Below are 9,419 nucleotides of genomic sequence, written 5' to 3' on the forward strand. Positions count from 1 at the left end.
AGCATAGTTAGGGATTTGGTGTATTACCTACATTAACCTTTAAACCTCTTCCAAACCGAAAATTTATTTATTAACTAGTTTATCAAGGGAAATGCATGATTCAATCAATAAATCTTTTTATGCCATTGCCCTTTACACATTTAAGGGGTCATATTTGCATTTTATGCATTTGGCAGACGTTTTTGTCCAAAACGACTTACGTTGCATTACACTTTACATTGTATCTAAGTATGTGCAATCCCCTGGGATCAATGTAAGCCATGACCATAGCATTTGTAAAGCCATGCTCTAACCACTGAGCCAGAGGAAAGTTTGTGGTATCATATGACGCGAATACCTGTTTTTCTTTGTCTTTGGTGTGTCATAAGTTGCTCATGGATGTATTAGACACGTACAATTGCAAAACTTCAAGTTTCAAAAGAAGGTTTCAAAGAGGCGAGGCAAAGAGGAGATACAAACATGCACGGTATGTGGAAAATAAAGCATTTTTGAACCTTAAATCGTGTAAAGAGTCTTGCCTTAAATCTAAAACAAACGATAATTTTCGTTTTAGCCGTGTCACATGATCCTTTTAACATTGTGTTGCCATGGGTTCATTCAGGTTGAATTGGAGATACTTGCTAATAGGTATACAAAAAATAAAATCTTAAGTAAATATACAATGTGTGCAAATGTAGGGGTTAATGTGATTTGTATTGGCATACTGTGAATATACTTCTTCCAAATATCTTTCTCTGTGTTCAACAGAACAAAGACATGTATACAGGTTTGGAACACCTTTGGGGGGGTTAATTCATGACAGTGTTTTAATTTTTTGACAGAGTATCCCTTTAAGATGTTCTGATAGATGAATAGTACAACATTCCAGTGTTCATATTATTTTGTCCCCTGTATCTGTTAAAGTTTCAGTCACCATCATGATGAAATATTTGAGCATGTTTCCATATATTTTGGGAAAAAAAAATTTTAGCAATATGTTGGAGTTTTCATGAAAGTGCCATATTTACTTTGGGCATATTTTCAGTTTGCGCAATGTGAAGGGTTATGGAAGTGCAGGTATTGTCATACCTCAAGAAAACTTCCACCCTGGTTTATCAGGAAAGTACAATGACTGTCAACAAACCAATAAAGTAAACACGTAGGTTGCTTTTACTTTCTTTTTGCATGTTTTATGAAAGGTCTCTGTCGCAAAACTCCAACATCTAACCACTAAAGTTTCCCCTTCTCACAACTTTTTTTACAGTCACTTTCATTCTCTTCCAACCTTACAACTATTAGCAGATATAAAAAATTACAGCTATGAACAGAACACTAGTTTTAACTGCTTGGATACAAAACACATAAATCTACTGTGAGATAAGTCTTTATGAGCACTTTTCCACCATCACGTCCACAGTTATGTTTCCACGTGAGCCTGGTTTGACAAAGCACAATTACAAACTGTTCTCTGCTAAGAATTTTCAACAGGGTAGTTTACATTGATGCATTTGACAGATGCTTTTATTTAAAGCGACTGTCATTACATTGTCCTACACATTATTTTTTTATTAGTATGTGCAATCACCCGAACTCACAATCTTGCGTTGTTAACGTGATGCTCTTAATACTGAACTACAGGAAAGCTACAGGTTGTTGTCTTATGAAGCTCCAAAATGTTCATCCATAGGTCAAATAAATACTCGATAAGGGTAGTGAAATATCCCTTTAAGTTTATTAATCTTCACAAAATGATGAGTAATTGTTGCATTTTATTTCAATTGTTTAAAATGAATTGAATTGTTCTATTATCTATAGAAAATTATTCTCTGTTTGAATAAAGAAATTTCGAGATAAAAAATATATTGACACTAACTGTATGAACTATGGATAATATTTCATCATCATTCTTTATAAGACTGATGATCCATGTACTATTTTATTAGGTCTTGTGATTCCAGGATTCTTGGCTATGGATTTACTTTTATTTCTTTACTGTCCAATAAAACAGATGTTTGAGAAAAAAACTACTAATAAAAAGTAATTAAACCTGTTTTATTACAATTTTAAGTCACTGTACTGTACATACAATTCTTTGCCATGTGAAGTTCCCATACGTAATGCTTTCTGTTCTGCTATTTTAGTTTTTGCAGTCTTAAACTACTGTTTTTAAGTTGGAAAGTTGGTTTTAAGTAAAAAATGTAAGAAATGTTAAACAACTATTGATAATAGACGGTCAATTTGCCAAGTTCACACAAAAACGGACATATGAATTTGGACCTGTGAAAAAACACTTAGAAATGATAGTATTCAACAAAGTACAGCCATTACTTAAAGATATTATTTTAGGATAATACGAATCAGATGCTACTAAAACAACGTTTTTTAGTATTTATTATGCATTTACTTTACTTTCATTCAAACTTCTATCTAAACTTCTATTTTTTTTTCTAAACTTCATAAGTGTAAACTCCAATATCAAACAAATGAGAATTGTTTTTTTTTCAGATAATTATTTCAACACCGTTTCATCCTCAGCAAATAGGAGCGCAAAAAGAAAAACTTCAATTTGCAATGACTTTATTAATAGAGGTCGGATGTCGGATTTCTAGTACCGTTCCAGACGTTTATTTCAAGGTTTGTGAGATGTCAGGAAACCAGTATGAAGTGCCAACACTCTGAATGCAAGTAACGATGATGTCTGAGCGATCAGCATTGTAACAAATATGTTAATTAGCACATGACATCACCCAGAGCCTAGTCTCACAAAATCCTGTTGAAAAACACAGCAAGATTCACCTCATCTTATCTCCACACAATACACATTATAGGATAATCTCACGATCAGTGTTTGGTTTATTAAAAAAAAAAACCTGCAATGAATAATCAATAAAACTGATCAAGAATACAGTTAATTTTATCATCTATACTTTGTTCTATAGAAAAATACAAATAGTCAAAAATTGTCTTTACCACATCTACATGCCTAAATGCATTGAGTTGCTGCCATGTGATTGACTGATTAGCAATTTGTGATGACAAGTTATTAATCAGTTGTACTGTCAGCTCCCGCATTTGATCCTCCTTCACCCTGTCTCACTTTTCCCTTGTCGCTATTTTTCTATGTTCCTTTTCCCTCTGGACATTGTTCACGCCTCGATCAACTCTTGGTTTTGATTTCCCCTTTGGACTCATCACGCACCTCGACTGATCTCTCGCTTGCCTGACCTCTGCCTCTGCCTCGCCCTTTGGATTCTTTTTTCTGACTTCTTAAATCAGTTCAATTCAATTCAAGTTTATTTATATAGCGCTTTTCACAATGTGTATTGTTTCAAAGCAGCTTTACAGGGGCAAACAAGAAAAACAGAAAAGTTAAAACACAGCACAGTGCATGGTATTTATACAACGAGTAAGTTCATTCTAATAAATAACATCTAATTTCTAAATAAATAAATGAATGAATGCAGTCTCCCGGTGAGCAGGCCAACACTGCCCTGCTGTGGCGAGGAACCCAAACTCCAATGATTGATTAATGGAGAAAAAAACCTCGGGAGAAACCAGGCTCAACCGGGAGGGCCAGATCCCCTCTGACGTGTCATAGCTGCACTCAGACTGGTGACATGTGATTTTAGTTTAGCATTTAATACCAAATATTGTAACTTCAGCATTAATAAGACAAATAGTCCGTCTTTGCTCTTGGTTGGGGATGTAGTGGTCTGAGCTGGGATGGTCCGATGGTCATATTTCTCTTGGCAGCTGGTGGAATTGCCTTAGATGGAGCTGGGATGGTCAGTCAGTCTGCAGCTGTATCTGGTGTAATCTCAAATTGGGGATGGGCATCTGTCGGTCGTCTGGACATGGTGGAACTTCTTCCTACCTCGGGATGGGCATCTGTCGGTCGTCTGGACATGGTGGAACTTCTTCCTACCTCGGGATGGGCATCCCGAGGCAGAGGCGGAAAGAGAATAAAGAGAATAATTAGCGTAGCTGCTGTTCATTAACTATGCATTAAGTGAAAGCTTGGCTGAAAAGATGTGTCTTTAATCTAGATTTAAATTGGGAGAGTGTGTCTGACCCTCGAATAGTATCAGGAAGGCTATTCCAGAGTTTAGGTGCTACGTATGAGAAAGCTCGTCCACCTTTGGTGGATTTTGTTATTCTAGGTATTGTCAAAAGTCCTAAGTTTTGAGATCTCAGCGAGCGTGATGGGTTGTAACGTGATAAAAGCTCGGTTAAGTAAGTAGGTGCTAAACCGTTCAGGGCTTTGTAAGTAATTAAAATAATTTTAAAATCAATGCGATACTTAATGGGTAGCCAGTGAAGCGATGATAAAACTGGGGTTATGTGATCGTATTTTCTTGACCTAGTAAGAACTCTGGCAGCTGCATTCTGAACTAACTGTAGTTTGTTTATCGATGATACAGGACAACCACTAAGTAGAGCATTACAATAGTCAAGCCGTGAGGTCACAAATGCATGAATAAGCTTTTCTGCGTCTGCAACACATAAACTATTTCGTAATTTGGCAACATTTCTAAGGTGGAAGAAGGCTGTTTTTGTGATATTTGAGATGTGATTTTTAAATGACAGGTTGCCGTCTAATATAACGCCTAGGTCTTTAACTGTATTTGTTGGAGTAACAGTGCAGCTTTCAATTTGCAGGCTGTAATCGGAGATATTCGGTTTACTTAATTTTGGTGCTATAAGTAATATTTCTGTTTTGCTAGAGTTTAAAAGGAGGAAATTACTAGTCATCCAATGTTTTATGTCCTCGATGCACTCTGCCAGTTTGGATAGCTTAAAGGAATCATCTGGTCTTGATGAGATATATAGCTGAGTATCATCTGCATAACAGTGGAAGCTAATTCCATGTTTTCTAATAATGTTGCCGAGGGGCAGCATGTATATGGAGAAAAGCAAGGGTCCTAAAACCGATCCCTGTGGTAATCCATAATTGACTTGCGTAAGATTTGACGATTTCCCATTTAAATGGACGTATTGATATCGGTCTGTTAAGTAAGATCTGAACCATTGCAGTGCCTGTCCCTGAATACCGATATAATGGTGTAAACGATCTAGTAGTATTTTATGGTCTACAGTATCGAAAGCAGCACTAAGGTCAAGCAGGACTAAGAGTGAGATGTTTCCTTTATCTGAAGCAATAAGAAGGTCATTTGTAATTCTAACGAGCGCAGTTTCAGTGCTGTGATGCGGTCTAAAGCCAGACTGAAACTTTTCGTGCATGTCATTATTTTGTAGGAAGGTACACAGTTGAGTTGACACTACTTTTTCTAGTATTTTAGACAAGTACGGGAGATTTGAAATCGGTCTATAGCTTCCAAGTTCATTTGGGTCTAAATTTGGTTTTTTGATAAGAGGCTTAATTACAGCCAGTTTAAAGGGTCCTGGGACATGTCCTAGATTAATAGACGAGTTGATTATGTTACAAATGGGCTCAATTACAGCAGGTAGTAACTCTTTTAATAAAGTAGTCGGAATGGGGTCTAATAAGCATGTCGTCGGTTTGGATGTTGCAATAATTTTAATTAAATCTTCCTGATTTATAGGAGAAAAACACTCTAGCTTTTCTTTTTGTCTGACGGTTGAAACTAATTCTTCCGACAAACTTGGAGGTTTGGTTTTAGCTATGTTGTCTCGTATTATTTCGATTTTCTCTGTAAAAAATTTCATGAATTCATTGCTACCAAGGTGCGGCGGAATACCCAGGTCAGGTGGAGTCTGTTTGTTTGTTAATTTAGCAATTGTACTAAATAAAAACCTTGGATTGTTTTTGTTATTTTCTATGAGGTTACGGAAGTGCTCGGCTTTTGCTGCTTTTAGTGCCTTTTTGTAACAGCTTGCACTCTCTTTCCATGCAATTTTAAAGACCTCTAATTGGGTTTGTTTCCATTTTCGCTCCAGTTTACGCGTTTCTCTTTTTAGGGCGCGAGTGGTGTTATCATACCATGGTGCTATGTTCTTTTCATTTATCCTTTTTGACTTCATAGGTGCGACCGCTTCTAATGTATTAGAGAAAATAGTGCCCATGTTGCTGGTCATGTCATCGAGCAATTTTATATTCGTTGGAAAGGTAATTAGAGAAGTCAGATCTGGCAAGTTCTTTACGAAACTATCTTTAGTAGTTGAGGTGATTGTTCTACCTTGTCGATAACGAGATATACAACTGATTTCTGCAGTGCGCAGTGTACATATTATAAGATGGTGATCGGAAACATCGTCGCTTTGAGGTATAATATCGATATTGGTTAGATCGGCTCCGTGAGATATAATCAAGTCTAGGGTATGATTAAGGCGATGAGTAGGTCTATTGATGTATTGTGTTACACCACAAGAGTCTAGTAGTTCTTTAAACGCCACAGCTAATGGATCGTTAGCACTGTCTACGTGGATATTAAAATCTCCAACAATCAGTACTTTATCGACGTTAACCAATAGATCCGATAAGAAGTCTGCGAACTCTATCAGAAAATTAGTGTAAGGCCCAGGGGGTCTATACACAGTAACCAATGTAAGAGAGACCAATGATTTTTTACTTTTGTTTGGAACTGTTATGTTCAACGCAAGCATTTCAAATGATTTAAATGTATGCATTGTTCTCAGAGTAACGGTAAGAAAGTCTCTAAATATTGTTGCGACACCACCACCTCGACCAACCGGACGTGGCTCATGAATATAACCGTAGCTTGGAGGAGTAGACTCATTTAGACCAAAATAATCATTTGGCTTAAGCCAGGTTTCAGTGAGGCAAAGTATATCAAAACTGTTGTCTGTGATCATTTCATTTACAATAACTGCCTTTGAATTTAGTGATCTAATATTAAGTAGCCCAAACTTTAGGCGTTGGTTTTGCTCATTAAATATATTGTCTTTTGGTTTAATCATGATAAGATTTTTTCTCTGACTTTTAAATAAATTATTATTTGGTTGTATTATTCGGGGGACAGACACAGTCTCTATGCATTTGAAAGCAGTAACATTCTTAACAGTTGGGTGAGAAGAACACAGACTGTAGTTAAAATTTGTACTTACTAGTCAAATGGTGCGTAGCGTCTTTGAGATGTTGTCAGACAGAATTTCCGCTCCAATGCTGCTGGGGTGCAGCCCGTCGGGGCGGAAAAGCCTTGGTCGCTCCCAGAACAGATCAAAATTATTTACAAAGAGCAGCTTCTGTTCAATACACCATGACATTAACCAATTATTAAGCGTAAATAGTCTACTGAACTTTTCGTTCCCTCGTCGGTAAGTTGGAAGCGGCCCTGATACGATGATCCTCGCCGTGGGCGATGCGTTGCGAACAGTATCGACCAGACTCCTGAAGTCCCTCTTCAGGATCTCCGACTGCCGCATTCTCACATCATTCACCCCCGCGTGCAGAACTACGGCTCCTACTCTTGCATCCTCCTTCAGAATCGCAGTTACCTGCGCAGACACATCGAGAACACGGGCGCCAGGAAAACAGTGAGTGCGCACCTTACCTTCATTGAAGGAGGCGCGTACGTTCCGGACGATTGAGTCTCCGATGACCACAGCGTTGGATTTCGTCTCGCAGAGGGCGGCAAAGCGATTTCTCGTAGAAATCTCGAAGACCGGTCGCGGCGGTGGGGGAGAGGTCATCGCTCCGGTCCTGGATTTCGCCTTCCGCCGTGTGTGTGCAGGTGCAGGAGTGAAGTTCATTTCGGCTCGTCGTGATCTTGAAGCCTGGGCTCTGTGCATAGAAACACAGGGAGTAGAAGTGATAGGAGTATTACAATCACGTCGAACACTTACCGCAGCTTTGCGAGCGTCAGCCCGGGATGTTTCCATCGCCGTTTTACGTTCTCGCAGACGTGTTTGCCTCTCGAGTAGATCGTGGATCTGCTTCTCCAATACTTCCAGTTCTGACTGAAGTGCGAAGAAAGATTCATCATCTGCACTCAGAGGTAACGTTAAACACATATCTGAATCATTAGCCATTAGTGGTGTCATAATGAGAACAGTGAGTTAAGCAGTAAAGGCAATATTCAGAAACTAAAGGCTGGGAATGCTAACAGCCTGAGTGCTAATAGCGAATGATCGTATAAAACAAATCTATCTGTGCGTTATATGACGATATTTGGTATGGGATACACTTAAGGATAGGTTTAACCCTCTGTGAGTTATCAATTTACAATATAAATATTAAGAAATAACAGGAATAAACGATATATTTAGAAAAAGTTTGACGGAGCTCTGTCTCAAACCACGCTCTCTCAGCAAACAGGAAGTGAATCTGCCTTTGAGTCCAATTCTTCTTAGCGTGACTTGTATCTAATAAAGTTGCATGTGAGTGTATAAGTATTGGCAAGAATATAGAAAGGCCATAATGCTAATGAACTTTCCTTCATTCTGTGGCTGTCCAGTTTGCCACCAATTATCCGTTAAATATATTAGTGAATGTACTGTACTAAACTGTGCCGTATTATAAAACTGACAAACCAATGAATTTAAGTGTAATTTTAATTTACATATTTTCAGAATTTGTTATAAATTATTTATCTGTGCATGTCATATTTATATTTTTCATTTGCACTGGTAATCTTTAAAGGAGTAAGACTTTACTAAATGATGTTATATTAACAAAGTTTGGGAGGAGCATGTGCAAATAATTAGGCAGCTCCACGGCATCAGCGATCACGCAGCTGCCCGGCATCAGCAATCACATCACCTATCCTACCAAACCAGAGCGAGCTCTATAAATTGTGGAAACGCCTTACCTTGTCCACTCAACATTTTCGCAGCATATAGCAACATGTCGGAGAACGATTTATACGAAATGGACAACGACGACTCCTCTGCCACACAGGGTCCCTCAGAAAACCCGGCCGCTAAGCAAAGCACCAGCGCCGGACAAGAAGCCGTCATGGCTAAGATGGCAGAGACCCCAAGAGGCCACCAGCCCTCCCGCACCGTCCGTCGCACCCCGAAACGACGAACCGTCCAGGGCTTCGGCATCTTTCTCTGTTTCCTCCTACACCTCATCTCAACGCTCGATCCAGGAGTTCAAAAAGTGGACCGTCCTAGCTTTAAGGCTGGTCTTAGAAAAACGCCGACGTCCCCTGTTCCCGGAAGGCAACCAAAGCCGAGTTGTACAACTTGTATACTTCCAGCCAGTTCTGAGTTCCCATAACCGCTCCCACTACGAAGCCAAAAGCTGCCAACAAGACCCGCAGCACCACAGTTCCACAACTCGAGGAAACGACTATCCCAACCACTGCGAGGAAGAGGTGTCGTACACAAAGTCAAAGAGGACGGCCCTTGGCCAGTCTAGGCCGCATCCCGAACCACGCAGACACAAGCAACCAGCCGTCTACAGGATCACCAGAGTCCAACACCTCTGCTGGCTCTACGCCGGTCCATTACCGCCATGGCAGCGCGAGCAGGCGCCCGCCAGCGGTAACACTGCC

The sequence above is a fragment of the Triplophysa dalaica genome, chromosome 9, assembly GCF_015846415.1.
Source record: "Triplophysa dalaica isolate WHDGS20190420 chromosome 9, ASM1584641v1, whole genome shotgun sequence".
In the NCBI taxonomy this organism is placed as follows: Eukaryota; Metazoa; Chordata; class Actinopteri; order Cypriniformes; family Nemacheilidae; genus Triplophysa; species Triplophysa dalaica.